Here is a 22,835-nt window from a genome sequence, read left to right on the forward strand (position 1 = left end):
TGTGCCTACAATGTTAAGTGCAACAATGCAAACAAATCTCACAGTAGACGACAGGAGTGCAGCGGATTTTATCGATGGCACTTTTACATCTACACAATTTAAAAATACAACAACAGAATCAAACACATCAAGAAAAATATAATAATACTTTCAACAAACGAGTTTCACACAAAAATTTTAAGTTTGTGCCTCTTTTCTTCAGGATATCCATCGTTTCTATTCGTTGGGCTCAGTCACGCACAAAGTTAGCTACTTTTGTCACTGTACCTATCATATATCTAATATTTGGTTCACAACAAGAATGCATTAAAGATAAATTTAACTGGAGCGAGCACAATACATATATCTCCAACGGATTAAGTTCCTGGATACTATTCTGTACTCCTTTCATCCTGCCATGTTGGCTCCACCATCATATGATTGCGACTGTAAGTGACATAGATCTAAACCTAGTTCCAGCGTTGCCAGACTCACAGCTCGGAATTATTCCAAAACCTGATCGAAATTATGCTAGATTCGGTCAAATTATGCTAGATCCTCATAATTACTAATTCAGGAGTTTTGAGAGAAAGAAAAAAAAAACGAAGTTGAGATACGATAACGTAACTTAAAATACGCAGAGCGCAAGAATGCGTGAATAGAACTCAATACTTCACGCACCAAAGGTTTAACTCAACTAAACTAGTGCAGTCTTTGCCAGACTCACTGGCGTATATATCGTATAAATGAATACAAAGTGTTTGTTTACATATTTTGAAAGAAAATTACCTCGCAGCATAAGCGGAGTTGGGAATTGCCTGCTGGGGGCAGATTTTTGGTCGGTCTCGAACTTTTCATTTCAGGAATAAAGACGAAGTAAGAAATAAAGACAGTGAAGTTGTCAAAAAGTTGGGAGGAGAATGGCCCCCATAGCTCCGCCCATGCCTCGAAGTTAAAGGATTAGAAAACCCTGGGTCGAGCTACAACATAAAAAAAAGGCCCAAAGCCGTTTCTAACTTACTTCGGAAAATAAGACTGGCTCTATGGTTTACCGACTGTATGAATCAATGGAAGAGGATACATTTCTGCCGTTCTTTTCCTTCCCACGACCAACTTCTTTCTCATCTCCAGGTTTTACGGCTTTTTGATAAACTTGCTGAAATTATGCTAGATTAGGGTAGGATGCTAAAAGCAAGATGCTAGATGCTAAAGACATGCAAATTATGCTAGATCTAGCATCATTATGCTAGATCTGGCAACGCTGCCTAGTTCTGAAAATTTATTTAAAATACTTTTGGCAAGACCTTCACCTGTGATATCATTCACTTGAATAAAACCTAAGAACATTTTTTTCACTTTACACAAGTCAGTGTCAAGATAACGAATGCACACAGACAATTGTTCAACTGAGCTCGCATCTCTTGTCTCATCGGCAATCACAGAATACAGGTTCGAGTTTTGTGTTTGATTTGTGATTTTTTGCAACGATAGTACAACAGCACTGGATTTTGGGTAGTCGCTATTGGGTCAAAACAGCGCATGCAAATACCGCGTAAACAAAAACAGCGCACGAACCAAAAATCGAGCAAGGACAAAAATTGAGCATGCAAATACCGCGTGAGCGAAAACAGCATATGGACAAAAACCATACATTAACATTTTGCACTAGGCTCGCTCGCGCTTGAGCTCACTTCTTTCAACTGGACTCGCGCTCACTGGGGCTCGCGATCACTTACCTCAATTGGACTCGCGTTTCCGACCATTTCCCTCAACTGTTATCGCAATCACTCGCGCTCGCGGTCAGTTGGGCTAGTAATCACCTCTCTCGACTGGGCTCATACTCACTCGGATTTGAACTTACACGAACAAGGCAAGATAGGAATTAGGTTGAAAACCACTGCCACAGACTCTTTACAATTTTTATAGACATCCTTAACAAAGATGAGTCAGGAACAATTTCAGCAGAGGTCCCTTAAGTTTCACAACCGAAATGTCATTACTGTGTTTCAGGTTGCATAATTGCCAGGTACTCTTTCTAGTTAAGTAGATATAACAACAAAAACCGCGCACGGACAAAACAGTGCATGCAAAAACTGCCTATGGGCAAAAACCATAGATGAACATTTTGCACAGGCTCGCTCGCGCTCGAGCCCACTTGTTTAAACTGGGCTCGCGCTCACTTATCTCAATTGGGCTCGCGCTTCCGACCACTTCTCTCCTTTCCTTTCATATCTATTCAGTCTATCAAAACGAAACTTGGTACGCTCATTTTTTAACCCCTGTAGTATTTTCCAAGATACGTTGGATTGTGTGCTTTTATCTGGGGCCAATCCAGAGGTGATGACCAAATCTGATGGGAGGTATTTTGGAGGGGATTTTTCCCAATTTTTCGTTTTCAAATACGTTATGAGCACTAATATATAGCACCTCTAGAGGATTTGTTTCATGCTGAAAAGAATGAATTATAAAGCATGACTTTCCAATGAACAGTGTTGATGCAATATCTTTTTCACTGCGAGTCTACAATTTTTTATGCTAAGAGGATTAATGGGCTCCAGGGACTTATTTCATTTTCCTTGGTACCTAACTTTTAGTGAATGAACATATTTTTGTTATGTTTATCGAATGGATTAGGTTTGATTCGAATGTCCGGACGACACATTCATGTATGTTCCTTGTAAAATTCGCATGCCATTTGAATACGGCAATGCGGATACTGGATTGTGCTTCCGTTCCGAGACATTTTTTCATTAAAGGTATTTATAAATTTACTATTTACACAAAACACAATTTATGACACCGTTCCCGACACACACAAACACACTCTCGATATATCCGGAGTTCATATCCGGGTTTACCCGAGGATATATCGACTGCAAAGATACAGTTTCTTTCTGGGACACTCGGAATGCCTACGTTCCTGGAGAACTACTCCGGAGCAGAAAGATTCACAGCCACTCTTCCATTCACTCAGCTACACTATTATAAACATCATTCCTATTTCGGTGTTTCTCCGTTTTGTTTAAAATTTTAATCATTTGTCCTAGTATATTGTACTCTTATTACTTCTAATTAGTCATTTGTTATTTTGCTTAATATCCTATAGTTATTCTTATTAGCTATAATTTCATTTATTTGTTTCCTTTTTATTTGATCTCTTCTCCCTAGCCGTTCTTCCAGTAATGGACACCATAATACATGATGTTCTGGTGTGCCTATTTCTTAGCATTGACATCTTGGATGCTCTATCTTCCTATTTTGCATAACGGGTGACTTACAAGTAACACTTCCCAAGTGTAACACTCCGATTTTGATAAAATTTAGCAGGTATATACTACACATGAAATAAACGAATACGTGTTTTTCTGCGGAAAAACTGTTTTAGGGGCAAAAGCCCCCGCCAAAAAATTTGAAAATTGGAGCCCGAAGGGCGAAAACAAGTCAACCGAAGTGAACGAAATTGTGCACAGATGTTGTAGAGGGAAAATGAGAAATACGGCTTTCGTATTTTCCTGGATAAAACGGTTGAGTGGTTCACGGACCCCTCCAAAGCTTTGACCACGATATATCAAAATTGGTAATAACAATATGTCACAAGTGCCTAAAGGACATAAAGTATTGGGACAAAACTTTGTTTAGTGACAATACGTAAAAATACACAAATATGGATTTTTAATTTTCTGCGGAAAAATGTTTTAGGGGTAAAAGTTCCCACCCAAAATTTTGAACTCTGACGTCCGAAAGGCAAGAAGAAGACGACTGAACTGAATGAAATTGTCTACAGATATTCTAGAGGTAATATGAGGAAATATGTGTTCCGTATTTTCTGAAAAGAAAAAAAAACTGTTCTGTGGAGCGAGGAGTTGGGTGGCGGAAGGAGTGCACCAAAGCCAACAAGCTGTAGATGTGCCAAATTTGGAGCAAATCGGGTAGGGATATTTGAGAAACACGAAAGGCTTTATTTTACACATATAATACCTACACACAATTTCATTTGCTTCGGTCCAGTCATTCCTGCAATATTACCGTAATATTTACTTCTTTTTCGGAGGCGTCATGGCCCCAACACTATCTTTCCGCACAAATTAAAAAACGTTTCGTTTATTATTTTGGAAATTCTCCCTACACGAAGTTTCGTTGTAATTCTCCATATCCTTTAGAAGCTTCTGAAGTATACATATTTGCACTTTTGATATTTTGTAATCAACGGTTTAGAAGATCTGTGGCCCACCCAACAAATTTTTTTTAAAGGAAAATACGTAACATATATTCCCTCATTTTATGTCTACAATATCTGAATACAGTTTCGTTGACTTTGGTTAACTTCTTGCCTTTCGGTCGTCAAATTTTAAAATTTTGGGTGGTGGGTTTTGGCCCCTGAAACATTTTTTCTTAGAAAATAAGAGAAAGTATTACTTTATTTTTTGCGTTTTGTCACTACACAAAGTTCCGTTGCAATTCTTCATGTCCTTTAGGCACTTCTGATATGTTATTATCACTTTTGATATTTCATGATCAAAGGTGTGGACGGATCCATGCACCACTCAACAGTTTCTTCAGAAAAATACGAAACTCATATTCCCTCATTTTACATCTACAATATCTGCGCACAATTTCATTTACTTCGGTCCACTTGTTTTTGCCTTTCGAATATCAACTTTCAACACTTTTGGTGGGGGCTTTTGCTCCATAAAACAGTTTTTCCCCAGAAAATAAAAAAAAAAAAAACATGAATTAGTTTGTCTTATTTGTAGTATCTACCTGTAAAATTTTATCAAAATCGGAGTGTTACAATTGGGAAGTGTTACTTGTTAATATAGTCCTGACTGGCAGAAATCAGCAGTAAGATCAAGTCTATAGTAAATGCCGAAATACTGCAAGTCAGTGCGATCCAGCCAAGAGTCGGGCTGAGCGCAAGAGCTAATGTGCTTTGCTATATTAGTCTCACTACTATAGCCTTAATGTTTGCTTTGGGAAAGGATGTGCATTGCGGGTCATGCAGGCGCTGCTTTTGTCATAGGTATGCAAACTAGCAAGCCGATGCTCGTGAGCTCGGCACTCGCGCTCAGCTGGGCTCCGGCTGAATACTTGAGCACGAGCGTGAGTCAGCCCGAGCCTCAATGAAATAAGTAAGAGCGAGTCCGACTGAGCGTGAGCCAGTCGGGAGAAATCAATAAGAGACTAGGTGAGCGCAAGCCCAGTTGTGAGAAGTGATCGTGAGCATCAGTGAGCGCAAGCTCGGTTGAGAGAAGTGAGTGCGAGTCCGACTGCACGCGATCCCACAAAGGATTAGTGAGAGCAGGCTATTCGAGAAAACCGAGTGAGAGGCCAGTTTCTGGAAGTAATCGCGAGCCCGAGTTACAGCGAACTAAGCTGAGAGAAGTAGTCCCGAGCGCGAGCCCAGTTGAGGGAAGTTAGCGGGAGCTTCATTGAGCGCGAGCTCAGTTGAGAGAAGTGAGTGTGAGTCCAAGTGAACGCGAGCCCACTTACGATTATTGAGCGCGAGTCCACTCACGAGAATTTAGTGCGAGCTCGTGTGAGCGCGAACCCAGTTTGCGGAAATGATCGCGAGCCCAGTTGAGAGAAGTGAACGTGAGCCTGAGTGATCGCGAGCCCAGTTAACAATAATGAGTGCAACCTCGTGTGAGTTCAAGCCCGAGTGAGTACGAATCCAACCGCTAGAAGTGAACGCAAGCCCTATTGAGGTAAGTAATCACGAGCACGAGTTAGCCAAGAGTCGGTGAACATTTTGGACTAAGCCCAGTTGAGCTCGAGCGCGAGCGAGCTTAGTCCAAAGTGTTCATCTATGGTTCATGGAGAAATGTCCATGGGCTGTTTTCGCTCATGCAGTATTTGCATGTGTTATTTTTGTCCTTGCGCGATTTTCATCCATGTGCTGTTTTCGTCCTTGCGCAGTTTTTGAACACTCCGCATCAAAAAATTGCAACAGCTAAAGCCTTGCAGTTAGGCCACCCAAAATACATTTCCTTACCCCACAATCGTGTCAGGTAAAGAGACTCCCTCTCTCTTTCCTTCTTTCTTCTCTCCCATACTAAAATTAGCTAACATGAGCACAATTCTAATTTCAAACTACACATGTATTTGATTCGATAAAATGAAATAACAAAATAGGGACGAAACAAGATTCATAGGTTGATGTACATAGAAACTGAAACACAAATACGCTTGGGGTCCCGGGTTCGATCCCAGCCCCCGACAAGTGAACTTTGTGTTGGACAAACACCGTGTGCGTGGGTTTTCTCAGGGTTCTCCCGTTTCCTCCCACTTTATTCATTCCATCATTTCATTCATTACTCATCATCACCGTCTCCTTTAGCCTAACCGGCATAATCGGGGGACGTAAAACTCAATGATTTCATTTCATTTCATTTTTAAAACACACACACAATGAAAAATTGAAACCAATGAATATCTGTTACACAGAGATTCAGAAATGAGGCAGACAGGAAGAGAGAGAGAAGAGGAGAGGAGAATAAAAAAGAAAAGGAAGAACAGATACAACTAGAATTCAAACGTAGTAAGAAAAGAACCTAACATTAAAAGTTCCGTTTCCAGAAATCCAACAGTAGTATAGAAATAAGGTTTGTTTTTACCTATTTTTTCAGAATTATTCGAATATATATAGAGGATGCTTTAAACATTCATTATATCACTTTCATAATGGATAGCATACTCAATTTCCAGTAGAACTGTATACATCTATGATACTGTATACATACATACATACGTACATACTGTATACATTCATGTATACATACATATAGGAACTGTATACATACTATGAGACACATCTAGGTTAATGTAAAAAGTTTAACACACATGCTTTGTTTCCGCGTGGTTCGATTGCAAATTCGGTAGTGTTCATTGGAAGTACTGATCCAAACCACATTATCATATACCCCGTTAGATAGCGTTGGTCATATCCTTCACTTCAGACTATTAATGTAAACTGAACAAAAAACAAAAAAGTACGAAACGAAAAGAAAAAAGAAAGAAAGAAAGAGAAAATTCAAGAGTGCTATTTTACTGCTAAATTTCTATCAGAAATACCCTATATTAAAAGTCCAATCTCTACCGTAATGTAAAGTTACAAATGTTCGCAGAAATTTTGTGTTCCTCATAGATGTAGCATGTTACAAATTTCAACGTGAATAAAACATATTGAATTATAGGATGGAATCAAATTTTGTGTCGATCTAGTATAAATAAAATTTTGTTCTCAAAAACCCAAAGAGATTACAATTTTCTAGTCTCTACAGAAGATGTATCTGTAACCAACCCTCAATATTGATTTCACCTTCTCCGGATATAACGTAATCTGCACAGATACGCGCTAAGAGCTCAAACGGATCATCGTGTCAATCGGATGATGTAGACCACCACTGGGTCGAGGATTCAAATCCGTAGTGACCCCGTAATTCGACTGAGGCTCGATAACTCAGAGCATAAAAAGAGATTTTACTTATCCCCTTGCATTTAAACAGCATTTCTGTCGGTGATGACCAGGACTGGGGATGTTATCCCCAGAGCACGAAAAACACGACGCCGAAGTTCCCAGTTAATTAGATTCTCAAGTCCAGGTATATCAATCTCTTGCTCCGCTTTAACTTTGAAACATGAAGAGCGTGTGTGTGGGAAAGAGAGGGGGAGAAGTGAAAGATGCTAAAACAGGATAGGGAAACCTCAAGAAATAGAGAGAGAGGGGGACAAATATAAATATGAAACATACTGATCATTCCAGTGTATGATGTAAAACGCACACACTGTTTACTCGAATTATCGTTAGTGATGCTTTGTAAGTTCTCGATCACAAGGTCTCTGTTTGCAGCCATTATTTTATGCAAAAAAATCATACTACCTGATGGGGAATCGAACCAAGATCTTTTAGTTGGAAGTCTAATACGCTACCACTACACCACCGATTGTTGCAGCCAAAGTTTGTTTAACAAATGGTGTAGTGTTTCTTTCTGAGAACGATAACATGGGAAAGGTATACTGCAGATCAATGATGTCTTTGGAATGACCTGGTAATTTCCTTTGCCCTTTCGCAACAGACATTCGTAAATCGTTTCTATCATGATACAGGTGTTTGCTTCCACATTCTTACGTATTGTTTGTCCAGAATGATAAGTCGATTCTTTATAATCACAATATAGAACTTTAACTTTGACGTGAACAGGATTGGAACCAATGTTAGACAGCTGTAATATTCATAACGCTATTACGTTACCCCTACATTATCGGACCACATGAAATTTCAAGCCAAATATTACTTTAGCCCTGAACTTTGGAACGAACCAAAGTGCACAACTAAATTCATTTATTTGACGGCCCTGAGAGAAATTAGTGCTCAGTAATAAAGGAAAAACATAGAATCCAGGAAAAATTACAGAAATAAAACATATTTTGCAGTAATTTCGCCATGAAAGTTCAAAAGTACGTGAATAATAATAATAATGTTTGAAATGTGTTTATTGGAAGCAAACAGCATTACAGCCACAGGTGTCCCAAAGGAAGAAAAAAATTTTTTACAAGCATAGAGCGCATGCGAATAGAATTAACTACCATAAAATTGACTATACAAAAATAGATGAAATGGATAAAATATTAGTTCAGAAAAATAACATAAAACATGCAGTATGTTTTACAAATTGGAAAATACAAAAATAACAATAGTAAAAAAATAAATAATTAATAAGCATAATTAACATGCATATAGAAAAGGTATACCATATAGGAAAAATGTACAATGTAAAATTCCAAATTGATTATAATTGACCATGTAGTTGTAACAGTTTATAAAGTGTTATAAGAAAGAAAAATGTTCAAAAAGACACTATGTGGCTGCTATTAGAAATTGAAAATAAATATTTCTAAGTTAAACATATCAAGTAAAATACACTGATTCATAAAGCTAGTAATAATGATGAAAATAAAATGACCATAAAAATTACATATGGCACAAATAAAGATCAATTACCAAGTTTTTTGGAAGTGCAGTATACGTAACAAGGAAGGAATTAAGCATTGAAGAAAAGAAAAGATGATAGGAAAATAAAAGACGAGAGAATAATTTTAAAAACCTAACAAAAGTTAAAGAAATCCATCAAATAACAGCTAAAAACTTTACAAAATGGCCCCAGAAATATAATAAAATAAGAAACAAACATATGTATCTGTTCAGAATAAAAAGGTTTTTACAATTTGATTTTAAAAAAATACTATATATATATATATATATATATATATATATATATATATATATATATATATATATATATATATATATCAACAAATTAATACAGTATTTAGTAAAAATACAAAAAAATTAACACAAGCAGTAGCAAGCCTAAAAATATTAAGACATTCCATAGTTTATTTAAAAGTTAAACAATAATTCACGCACCTTCTTAGTAGTCAAGTCAAGAACCGGAAAAAGGTTTAAGCTGTTTCAATACTTTTATATATTGAAGACGTAATTAGCTATTTATTAATAAACGGAAGGAATTTTCTAATGTTTCGGTAAGGAATTTTTAAAGAGAAAAAGTTCTCCTGAACAAAATCAGCATGCAGAACAAAATGAAAAAAAAAATCAAGTCAAAGAGCCAACGCCTGTAAGAGAAAAGGGTAAGATTAAGATCCACCCTTATGTCTGACCTTATGTCGATGAGTTTTATAATAATAATAATAATAATAATAATAATAATAATAATAATAATAATAATAATAATAATAATAATAATAATAATAATAATAATATCAATTACCCGCTTCGTTGGGTTAAATTGAAGTAGGAATAGCTTAGTATTACTAGAGCGCTCTTTGATATCGGTCATTTTCGATGAGTTTCATATATATCTCCACTCTATCTTGTAGGGCAGGGCATCTGCAACGTCATTGTTCATCTCAGCCGGAAAACTATGAATTCAACACTGATATTGGTTATTTCAATCATTTTATATGTCTCCCACTGCTCCACCTTAAGGGGCTGAATTTGGATTTGAACAGCATCAGATGTGTCACTGTTAATCTCAGGGTCTCCAAAAATTATAGATTCGCCACTAATACCGGTCATTTTTCGTTCTTTTTTAAATATCGGTTGCCCTCCCCATGTCTTAAGTTACAACGTCAAAGTGATATGAAAGAAACCATCTCAGGTTCGAACTTCATCTTGGTTGAAAATTTGATCGAGGTTTATTTGGTGCTTCAAGAGTCACTAAGTTTTATTTATTTTTATATATCTCCCTCTCCCATTAAACTCCCCAAGTTCTCCTGTGGAAGTAAAATGATAAAAATCATCTCATTTCCGAACCTCACCTATGTTAAAAATTTGATCGAGATTGATCATTTGATTCACGAGTGAACAAGTTTTATTTATTCTTTTTAACTCCTCCCTCCCCTACCCTAAGTTATATCGTCAAAGTAAATAGGTAAATACCATCTTAGGTCCGAGCTTCATCTTTGTGATCGGTAGGGTAAAATTGTGATCGGTAGGGTGGTTCAAGAGTGATGAAGTCAAAAAAATATTCCATTAATTTTTTTTTACATATATGTCACCCTCTCTCCGTCCCCTACGTTGCACCGTCAAACTGAAACGATAAAAGTCGCTCCAGATCCGAACCTTGTCTATGTTGAAAGTTTGATAGAGATCGGTCTGGTGGTCAAAGAGTTATTACGTTTTATTCATTTTTATAAATCAACTCTCCTCCCCTCCTCCCCTCTTTGGTTTTACCGTTTTACCATTACCGAATGCTGAAAATTTGATCATGATCGGTTGAGTGGTTCAAGAGATTAGGAGCCACATAGTTTCAATTTTATAATATAGGTTATTATTATTATTATTATTATTATTATTATTATTATTATTATTATTATTATTATTATTATTAGCGTAGGTTTGAACATGCCCGGCGAAATTACTGCAAAATATATTTTATTTTTCTATTTTCTCCTGGAATGTATGTTTTTCCTTTATTAGTGAGCACTTATTTCTCTCTATGTCGTCGAATAAATGAATTTCTTTGTGCACTTTGGTTCGTTCCAAAGTTCAGGGCTAAAGTAATATTTGGCTTGAAATTTCATGTGGTCCGATAGTGTAGGGGTAACGTAATAGCGATATGAATATTACAGCTATCTAACATAGGTTCCAATCTTGTTCACGCCAAAGTTAAAGTTCTACATTGTGATTATAAAGAATCGACTTATCATACTGGACAAACAATACTAAGAATGTAGAAGCAAACACCTGCATCATGATAGAAACGATTTACGAATGTCTGTTGCGAAAGGTCAAGGAAATTACCAGGTCATTCTAAAGACATCATTGATCTGCAGTATACATTTCCCATGTTATCGTTCTCAGAAAGAAACACTACACCATTAGTTGAACAAACTTTCGCTGCAACAATCGGTGGTGTAGTGGTAGCGTATTAGACTTCCAACTAAAAGATCTTGGTTCGATTCCCCATCAGGTAGTATGATTTTTTCGCATAAAATACTGGCTGCAAACAGAGATCTTGTGATCGAGAACTTACAAAGCATCACTAACGATAATTCGAGTAAACAGTGTGTGCGTTCTACATCATACACTGGAATGATCAGTATGTTTCATATTTATATTTGTCCCCCTCTCTCTCTATTTCTTGAGGTTTCCCTATCCTGTCTTAGGATCTTTCACTTCTCCCCCCTCTCTTTCACATACACGCACTTAATGTTCCGAACTTTGAACGGAGCAAGAGATCGATATACCTGGTCTTGAGAATCTAATTAACTGAGAACTTCGGCGTCGTGTTTTTCGTGCTCTGGGGATAACATCCCAGTTGTAGTCATCACTGACAGAAATGCTGTTTAAATGCAAGGGAATAAGTGAAATCTCTTTTTATTCTCTGGGTTATCGAGCCTCAGTCGAATTACGGGGTCACTACGGATTTGAATCCTCGACCCAGTGGTGGTCTATATCATCCGACTGACACGATGACCCGTTGAGCTCTTAGCGTGTTCATTATATCTGTGCAAATTACGTTATATCCGGGAGAGATGAAATCAATAATGAGTGTTGGGAACAGATAGATCTTCCGAAAAGACTAGAAAATGGTAACCTCTTTGGCTTTTGGAAAACAAAATTTTATTTTTACTAGATCGACACAAAATTTGTTTTCATCCTATAATTCAATATTTTTTTCACGTTGAAAGTTGAAACATGCTACATCTATGAGGAATATAAAATGTTCTTTTCGAAAAATTGTAACTCTTCATTACGGTAGAGTTTGGACTTTTAATATAGGGTATTCGTGATAGAAATTTAGCAGTAAAATAGCACTCTTCAATTATCTCTTTCTAACTAGATTTGCGTTGTCTAACCTAGGGGACTTCTGCTGTAATTGTTCTTGACTCATCTTTCCTAAGGATGTCTATAAAATCGTAAACAGTTTGTGGCACTGGTTCTCAACCTAATTCCTACCTTGACTCGTTCGTGTGAGTCCAAGCCCGAGTGAGTACAAGCCCAGTCGATATTGATGAGTGGGAGGCCAAGTGACCGCGAGCGCGAATGTTTGCGAGAACAGTTGAGAGAAGTGGTAGGAAGCACGAGCCCAATTGAGGTAAGATATCGAAAGCCCGAGTGATCGCGAGCCCAGTTGAAAGAAGTGAGCTCGAGCTGGAGCGATCCTAATGCAAAATTTTTATTTATAGTTTTTGTCCATAGGCTGTTTTCGCTCACGCGGTATTTGCATGCGCTATTTTTGTCCTTGCGCGGTTTTTGTTCATGCGTTTTTTTTTGTCCACGCTTGATTTGCACGCGCTGTTTTCGCCCATCGCTGTTATTGTTTGCGCGGTTTTGACCTAGAACCTGGTAGTATTACTAATAAGTGTTGGACATTTGACGCTGTTTACAAGTACTTTTCAAATTCATTATCTTCAGCATCAACACGAAATCTTAGCACTGCTCTGAATTTACTTTCATTTGTTTTGGTATCTAGTTATCAAGTACAATTATTCCGTCACCATGATGACCAGATAGAGGAATATTCTCCTGACCACAGAAGAATGGTTTTAACGATATTAATGTTCTTAATCATATTATTATTATTAATAATAATAATAATAATAATAATAATAATAATAATCAGAATTGAGCAATATATCAATTGAAAATTCAGGATTTTCAAAAGTTCTTACAATATTGACACTGTTAACAATGGCACTATTGTGGCATGCTGCAGAAACACTTCCAGTGCATGCTTATGTTTTTTCGACGTCGTTTTAACGAAATTTCCGAGAGGAGTTTTTCGTTTCTCCCCCTGCTTCGTCCGTCAAAACCACACACACACCTTACAGTATGCATCTTCGTTCTTCCTATTGTACGACAACCGAAGAAAATAGGTTAAACACTTTATATTCAATTTACGATTTTGATTTGACTCAAGTACAAGTGGAAATTAATAGTTTGAATTTCGTATCCAGATTTTTCGTTCATTTGCAATTATACATTTCTGTTCTACAAAACTCCAAATGTCGTCCACTGTAGAACAATGTGTTAAGTCAGAGCTGCTTATCTTATCTTGCACTGCAGCTATGAGTCCAGTTTGAATAGTTTCACAAGAAACACTGGAAGAATCATCACCTAAACATTCTTCTTCACCACTCCCTTGCTTTTCTTCGCTGTCTTGATTAAAATAGCTTTTAAACCAATTTGATTACGCTTTGCCGTTGTAAAAAACAAAAACCACCAACAAAACCATGCACTTCTTTCGAGCGGCGGGAATGTAACCCTGCGACTTTGCTTGAAAAGGATCGATCGTAAGCGTAATTGTTTTCCTTCTTCTTTACGGAGACTGACAGTACTTAGTTACGCAGCAAATAAGCACCGTACAACCTTATGCAGAATCATTTTGATGTATGATTAACATGCTACTAAAGGCCTGACTACTGCAAGAAATATATGTTAGTTAACTCTTTAGTATGGTATTAATCACGCGTCAGAACGAATCTGCATAGGACCCCGTAGCTAAATCCAAAGTAGCCCTTGAAAAATTATGAATCCTCTACATGAAATATATGTCAGAAAATAAGTATATTTGAATGGAATATATTTATGTAAGCTTACATTGTTAGTTGTTCGTACTTTCATTGCTTATTGAATTTTTATTGAACGTTTTGCGGGGGGGGGTTCCAGCCCGTTAGCCTCCCTAAATCCGCTACTGATCACTTGCTCCTATTCCCATTTGCAAAAACAAAAGTTGAATCCAATATGGCGGATCCAAAATGGCGGCCAGGATGGGTAACATGGGTCAGAGAAGCAGTACTTGATCCAGTTTTTTTCGCGTGTCCGGTTATATCTAAAGAAACTAAAAGTAATTTTATGTCCTAGCCTTAAAATATATGATTGAGTTCAGGATATATGAAGGCCCGAAAATATGCAAATTACCGATATGGGCTGGTAAAATTAGTACAATACACATTGGGCCGAGGAGAACTTTGGATTTGAATCAGGTTTACAGTGATCATAAGGGAACACTTCGCGAATGTACCTTGTTGATCGCATGGAAACCAAACATACAGAGCACTGAATCATAATGTGCAGGACACTATTCGTTAAAATACGTGTCCTGGATTAAACGTATCCTGTGTATTATTTTATCGCAATTTAAGGCACCTTAGCACTAGAAATGTGGCAGACGGTTGGCCACCCACGGACGTACGTGGAAGAAACACTTCTCACCTACATTGTCTCGCAATTTATTTTCGCACCAGACCCTGCAAGTCAATAGAGCAGCAATGCATTCAATTACCTACGAGGCCAATCTGTGGCTAATCACCTTCATGAAACAATTAAGATAATCTTTGTGGCAAATTATTTAGGAAAGAGACGCAGTCGTTTACAGACAGTTCCTGAATACATAATGAACACTGATGATTTCAGATTTCCCCCGAAGAGTTTGAATAAACGCCAGGTGGAAGTAGAAAGGAGAAACTACAGGTAACTTAGACTGAGCATGATCCGAATTTCGTATCTTCTATTGGAATGCGTTCTCACCCCGGGAAACCTTCAAATCATCACTGCTGGTAATTATATCATCAATACTTTAATATAGCTTGGTACAATTCTGTTCATAGAACCGTACCTTTTTGTCACATCTCCCGTTTTTAATTAAGTTTCCACATTTAAGACGGAAGTTATATCTTCTTAAATCATGATGAGCCTTCCCTCAAGTTTGGTGGCTAATGTGCAAACCTCTAAACCTCTGTAGCACGGGTCCTGGGTTCAATTCACTGTAGAAGAGTTTTCAAATTTGAGAGTATTAGGGTATTTCAGATTATATCTTAAATTGTAGTTTAATATACCATATAGCCTCGATCCTGAAAAGGACGCATTAGATAGATAACGCACGATATACATATCGTTATCAATTTAATGAAAACAGTTGGGGGTAGAACCGCGTCAGATGTCTGGGACGACAACTGTCAGATGATAACCGTAAAGCCGGATAGTGTGGTGTCTGGACAACTACGCAGTATGTCAACAGTAGTACAGCAGTGTACAGTGAACTAAGCAGACAGTGATACGGTAAAATGTCTCACTTTCCTGATTTTTGTATAGAACAAATCATTGGCTTTCCGTTGTAAGAGGCAAGTGTTTTCGGTTTGTTGCAAGAGAGTGTCTAACGTAATAACAGTCTACAAAACTCAGGGAGAAACCATACTGGCGAAGAGTAACAGTTGTTGTAAGAAAACTCTCACCTTGCAATTTCTGCCGCGTAGAGCATTAAACCAGATTGTCACTCATTAATCATCTTATGATTGCGATATAATTGACGGAGGAAATCAACCCGGACGTCCCACAGCCTCCATCGACCAACCACAATTGATAACTACGAGACATATCATACACATATTGGGTTTGGTTGCACGGGCGAAACCGTTGGTAATGGATTATAACGCATTAGCACGACATCAATGATACCGCGGACATACAAGGTTGAACGTTGATGAGTGGAAACGTAATATATGATCGGATGAGTCTTCATTTGCCTTATTTGAAACTACAGGCCGATTTCGTATGAAGCGGACGCTTAAAGGTACGTATGATCCGCAGTGTCTCCACAAAAACGTGAAACTTGGCGTCAGCTCTGTGATGCTGTGGATCGCGATATCCTAGTTTTGAGTAGATCCTGTGATGACGTTTTCCGGTCATGTCAGTGCCCGTACTCGTCGTAAGGAGACCAATTTAATACTGTGGTCTAAATGCTGTTTCTGAGCAATATAATAGTACATTTCATTCTGACAATGTGCCCATTCACATAGCTAAAGGCGTTGTGGCGTGGTTTGGAGACCGTCGGGATGATATTGAAAACTTTCCCTGGCCAGGTCCGAACCCAATTGAATATCTGTAATCTGTTTTGGAGGGATGAATTCGACGCAATTTCCGCCTCCATCCTCTCTCACGAAACTGACTGATGCACTGCACGCGAAACTGTAATGTTTCATTAATTACAATTCAAGACCTGTATCACTCCATTACTCGCCGCATCAGAGTTAAGTATCTTAACGGTAAAAATGTGGCTCAATTCCTCATTAATTTGCACTTTTCAGGTGTCTTCATTAAATCTGTACACTATCCGTGATAAATATTCTTTCCTTGGGTTTGAATTGAGTGTCTCTTTCTAACACCCAGACAAGCTGAGACTTGGATTCACATTTACCTCGATTTCGAACTATATGAGCTGTGAGCTCCTAACGGGAATCGAACCAGGAGAATACGAGGGGAAATAAAAAAATTCTCGGAATTCTGCTGTAGCTTTTTGTTATCACAATATAAGTACATATTACTTAATCGTCTTCAGAGTTGACACCTTCGGAACACACGGAAAGTTGTTCCACTGCTCCTTCTGAGTTGGCAGAATCACCGACGACGGACTTCTTTTAGTATCTTCCGAAGTTCAGCCGTCCCATTGGTTTTGATCTCTTCTACATTGATGGAACGGAAAAGGCCTATTTTTGGCTTTGGGAAGAGCCGATGGTGCTAAACTGCTTTTAAGGCTGTCAAGCTTTCTGAATCAGATATTCCCCAATTTGCACATGAACTTGATGTTTGCGCGTTGCCCGATCACTAGCTACACTATTCGTACACTGTCTGTTAAGACATGCTAACACTTGCTAAATTCAGAATTAGACAACCTAGAGACTGTATTGCACAAGATTCATTGTGATTGCATCACAAATGCCACAACTATGGCAACATTCTAGGAACTTTTTTGACTGCCTCTCTATGTCACAAGATGAGTATATCTTGTACGCGGTCTGCAAAACTTTGCGCACAAGATTCATTGTGATTGCATCACAAATGCCAGAACTATGGCAAAATTCTAGGAACTTTTTTGACTGCCTCTCTATGTCACAAGATGAGTATACTTTGTACGCGGTCTGCAAAACTTATCATAATATAAGAATCAAATGGTGGAAGAAATCAGGAATTTCGATTCGAAAAGTTCAAATCCTGAGAAAGAATGGGAATGAGGTATTACTTAAGACGAAAATAATAACATATTAGAATTTTATTAGCGTATTAAAATTTCTTAAAGATGCAGTATCCAGTGTAAACCTGGGAGTCTCGGCGCTGAGTACTTTTAATTATGGGTACTCAAGGTTAAAGACCTGTAAGGATAATTAATAGCGAAACGATTCTTCTCGTCTGAACTGTTTCTATATCATGAGAAATTCATTAAGGATTGTTATTTATACATTTTGCATGATAATACTTTGAACGCACCAAATGCGCCAAATACAGTTCACGGTAGTGGTTCGGAGATTCTATTCACAGTAGCTTCTGTCGTACGTAACCTCGATCTTGAATAAGGAGACACATAAAAAGAACTTAAACTCAAATTTGCTCTTCCTTAATTCTTTTCCCTTTGGTGCCCCGAGTAGTACCTTTAACTCTCTGTGCATATTACGCATACGGGCAACATAGAGGTTTAACGCTGATCCACACATAAGCTGACGTTCCTCAGCCCGTGCCAGGACCGCAGTGCCGCTCCTGCTTTCTATACCACTTCTCAATTTATGGTAGACTTCGTGCCGCTCCATGTGCTTCGACGAAAGCCAAAGGATTGCGGCCGACGAGCCTGGACCGGGGTGGTTTCTCTTCAAGGTGATCTATCGGAGCACAGCACGCCATGTGGAATTAAAAAAAGACAACCCAATGAATTTTCAATGCCAAAGCCAGAAAAGAAACTTCATGGACCACGGTACGGACAAGTGAAACGAAAAAAGTACCAAGTGCACTTTGCACCTCTACTAGGGATTTGAACTGGCGTCCTCTAAGGTGATTGTTCAAGGAATGGAACAGGTGATAATCCGTGGTGCAATGTACGGGTAGTATGGTGGTTGGGTAGTATGGTTGTTGCAATAGTGTTCCCATTCCAAGGCGTACAATGGTGTCCTGGGTCATCGTAACCACGTGAGGCTTAGCGTTGTCCTGTAACAGGAGAACTCCTTTGCGATTCAGAAATGCTGGCTCTAGAGTTTTGAGTCTTTTTGAACACGGCTCAATTGCTGAAAGTACACAGTTGCATTGACGCCCTGACCAGCTGGTCCCAGTTTCAGATACACGATGCCGCGAGCAGTCCGCAAAATACACAAGAGGACCTTTCTCTGGCGCAGTGCTGGTTTCGGCTGTTTTTAAAACTGGTTCATGGGATTCTAACCAATGACGACGGCGCCGTGGAGTTTCGCACAGGACCCACTTCTCATCACATATGAACGTCCTGTCCAGAAATGCCTCCTTTCTCAGACGAGACAGCAAAGAAATATAGATGTCTGCTCACATTGCCTTCTGGCTCGGTGTCAAATCATGTGAGAACCATAGTCCCAACTTGTAGTGCTTCCCAAGTTGATGGAGGTGTTGCCGAATGGTTTCTCCACTCACAGGAATTGTAGTCATAGTTCCTTACATGTCTGTCCACTGTCCGCCTTAATTGCTGCCTTGTTGCCTGAAAATCTTCAGATCTACATATTTTGGTCTTCCGGCATGTGGCGCGTCTTCGAGTGTTTTGTCACCGTCCTTAAACTTGTTAAACCTCCTCTGTACTGCCCTTGTAGTTACGACACCCTCACAAAAGCCTGACATATCTAAAGCCCGTTGCAGCGGCGTGTGACCTCAGTTTGAACTTGTACAACATACACGTCCTTATGTCGCTTTGTGGAGATTCCATGGTCACTCTGTAATTATGCGGTGTAACTGGACTGTCAGAACCAGGTGATATGTTGAATATATCCATACCAACAATTGACCTTCGCCTTTTCTCCATTCATATTCAACTCAAGATGTAAGGGGTGACCCCGGGTAGCGTAGTCGATAACGCTCTCGTCTTCGGTGCGAGAGGTCCCGGGTTCGATTCCCGGTGGGGGCGCCCGGTTGAAAAGTGTAAAACGCTTTTTCAGGCCAGCCACCCTGAATGAGGTTTTCCTGGGTTTTTCCTCATTCACACCAGGCAAATGCCGGAGTGGTACCTAACTTATAGGTCCCAGGCCGCTTCCTTCCTTCCCTTTTCCCGGATAGTGTCCTCGCCGAGGGACGTCATCCCTCAAAACGTGACGGGCTAAATGGCCTTAGTTGCTGACAGCCCAGAAATCTAAAATCCCAAAATCCTTTCAAGGTGTGAGAGCCAATTGAATACAGATCTCTACAAAAAGATTCCATGATCAAAGGGTTCTTTTTCATATAGGAATAACATGCATTTTTTGAATGTGCTATAAAGCATTTCTTTTCACTTTTTAATACTACACTATATTACTATTATTCAGTGTGCTGTTTCGCAGGAAATTGTCTTGGTCTACTACCAAATATTTCCTTGTTAATATACATTCATTTCGAAATATTTTTCATTACACGGTATGTGTAAGATACTCGCGTTTTCCTTCAGTGACCATATTATTATTATTATTATTATTATTATTATTATTATTATTATTATTATTATTATTATTATTATTATTATTATTATTATTATTATTATTATTAAGATTTCTACCTCACAGCAATTCCCGGAACAAATGAGACGCTGTATTTTTCTTTATTAAAAATATTTCTTAGTTTTGATCTGGAACTATTTTTCCACGTTTCCCAATCTTTGGTTTGCTCTTTTAGTTCCCAATATATTCCTTTTACCTTCTCCATCTTCTTCCAACATTACCTTTCGAAGCTTTCTAAATATTTCTTCCCAAACTTTCATAGTGCTTATGTCTTCCAAGCATAGAATAAAATTCTCCATATAAATAACTTGATTAGCTTCTTCGTTAGGGCAGTGTTAAGACATTGGTTAAAAATTATATTTTCCTGTTGAATGTGACTTTGGCTAGGGCAATTCTTGACCTGAACGGCACAGTTAGCGTCAAAAGACGTCTCAGATATTTGAACCAGTGATGTGCCGTAAACTATAATTTTACGTCTACGCGATTGTCTACTGTAATCTAAACGTAATCAACATTACACCTTTTCCCGTGTAGACTATGTAGACAACCACTATCAAATGTAAGGAATAATTTCGTTGCTCGTTTGTTCATATTTCCTCATTCAGTTGTTTTGCTTCGGTGCAGCGAAAGATTAGGGAAACGAGTAACATATAAAAAGTAGAGGGAATTATCTAATCTGTATGTTTAATCTGCTCTGCACATACCACTTCCTTAGATTTTCCACTTCGAGCACTGCTTTTGTAATGAAATTTACAAAACTAATTCTTACCTGTAGACTTTCAGTCTTGAATCTGCTGTATTTGTCAATTTTTTCTTGCATATTTTACAAAATGCATAATATTTTTTTATTTTCCTTCATCCAGCCGAAACTAAGTATTCAAAAGTTACTATTCGCTGGTCTAGACATTTTATTTTGTACGCAATTTCGCAAGGTAACGACAAAATAAAGCTCCTTTATTGTCCACGATGCCATATTAAATTACGTGTTGTTGACATATTCTACATAGTCTACGTTGTTTACATTGTCTACGCATAGTTGACACGTAAACGTAAACTATCGTTTTTACGCGTAGACGCACATCTCTGATTTGAATTGATCGACCTCTTCAAGGTTTCTTTGCTCTACTTCTAACATTGTTCTGTGCTCCAATGCTCGATTGCGATCGACCGTATAACGTGACATTCTTTCCTCTTTCGGTTCCCAGCCCGCCAACAAATACAGGGTGTCTCAAAAGTCCCTTGACACAGTGTAACTCTGTTATTATCACAATTACAACAAAATGTAATGGAGCTCATGTGGTTCGGATTGCACGTTAATCGGTAGGTCCACGTCTCGTATAGCCTCGCTGCTGCACGGAACGTTAAACTCAAAATCAACTCAATTCAAAATATATTTAGGAAAATCATCCCCAAATACAATATTTTGAATTTAAAGTGAAGGATTTTTTTTAAATCGTACGAACCGTTTGGTATGTACACTCTTTGTGCACCCGATGTTAAATGAAAAACAAGTGAATGAAGTTATTGTTTGAAATGGAGTTTGGCCATCGATACAGTTAGCGTAAAATACAGTAACTTTATTCACTTATGTTGTGAGTCCAGGTAAAGGCAACGTTGCATTTTCATTTAACACTGGGTGCATAAAGAGTGTACATCACAAACGGGTCGCCCGATTAAAAAAATTCTTAACTTTAGATTGAAAACATCATATTTGGAGACGGTTTTCCCCTCTTACATTTTGTTGTAACTTTGATAATAACAGAATTACCCTATGTCACGGGACTTTTGAGACATTCTGTATTAGTTATTACGCATGCGCAATATGTAAGTTTGAAATGAGTTAGTCAACTCGGCGCCACTTTTTATATACTGGAATATATAATAAAACGTTGTTAATGATAAGCAATAATACATGCAGTGTTAAATGTTAGAAGCTACTTACGTTACTTGTTTGGTATCCTTGACCTTTTGCCTTTAAATATTGTCCTATGGAAAACTAGACGACATCAGGGAGACGGAAGCTGAAAATGACAAAGTGTGTATTACATTACTTTCTCTTGTAATATAACATAATAAAGTAGTTGAACTAACCAGATATCATACTATACTAAATCAATTAATCATCCAATATATACATCTATAAAATTCTCAGTCTCGCATCATGTAATCGAGATTGTAACAAATGTTTCTCCGAGAATATTAGTTTAATTTATTACTTTTGCAATGATTTACTTGATTACATTTCTTTAACCGAAATAATTGATAAGTAAATTAGTATTTCTGGCACAAAGAGTTGATCCAAGAACCTGTTATTGACGGTTAGAACTCACCTCACTTCACTACCATATCCAGAAGATTATTTTGGGGAGGGGGAGGAAGGGGAGAAGATTACTCTTGGACGCTGAATGTACGCTCGAGATACGGAATAGACTTGAAAAGTTTTACATTTAAACGATAAAATAGTGTAATTACATATTTTTTATGTAACGATAAAATAAATTTTCAATAAAGAATATAACAACTAATCATAATATTATATGAATTCTAGTTGATAGTAGAATACAATTATACAACGTTGTATGTTATGGTAATTAATTTTAATATAGCTCCGTCTTGATTATATTTATTTATTTATTTATTGAACAAATTCTCAGATACAGCATATTTTTGCCATTTTACACAAGGAATGTTAACAGACAGGAAGGAAAAAATAGAAATAAATTGTCAACAACCATAACAACAGCAGTGCCTACAAAAAGTGGAAAACTAATATTATTTGGCCAACACGCGTTCAATTAGTCTGTCAAAAACCGGGAAGATCGAAAAAATGTCCACATCAGTTGGTACATTATTATAGGAGTTCA

At 37.9% G+C, this 22,835-nt stretch overlaps 1 protein-coding gene across 1 annotated transcript in view; it reads right to left on the reverse strand.

The window, feature by feature from the left end:
- Positions 1–22,006, reverse strand: part of LOC145684472 (G-protein coupled receptor dmsr-1-like) — a 108,740-nt gene extending 86,734 nt beyond the window's left edge. The window contains exon 1 of the mRNA XM_081756906.1: positions 21,914–22,006. The gene's annotated coding sequence lies outside the window, so the exon portion shown is untranslated. The remainder of the gene's footprint in view (positions 1–21,913) is intronic.
- Between the last annotated feature and the right edge of the window lie 829 nt (positions 22,007–22,835).

Source organism: Thermobia domestica, chromosome 1 (assembly GCF_964235325.1).
Source record: "Thermobia domestica chromosome 1, izTheDome1.hap1.1, whole genome shotgun sequence".
Classification (NCBI taxonomy): domain Eukaryota; kingdom Metazoa; phylum Arthropoda; class Insecta; order Zygentoma; family Lepismatidae; genus Thermobia; species Thermobia domestica.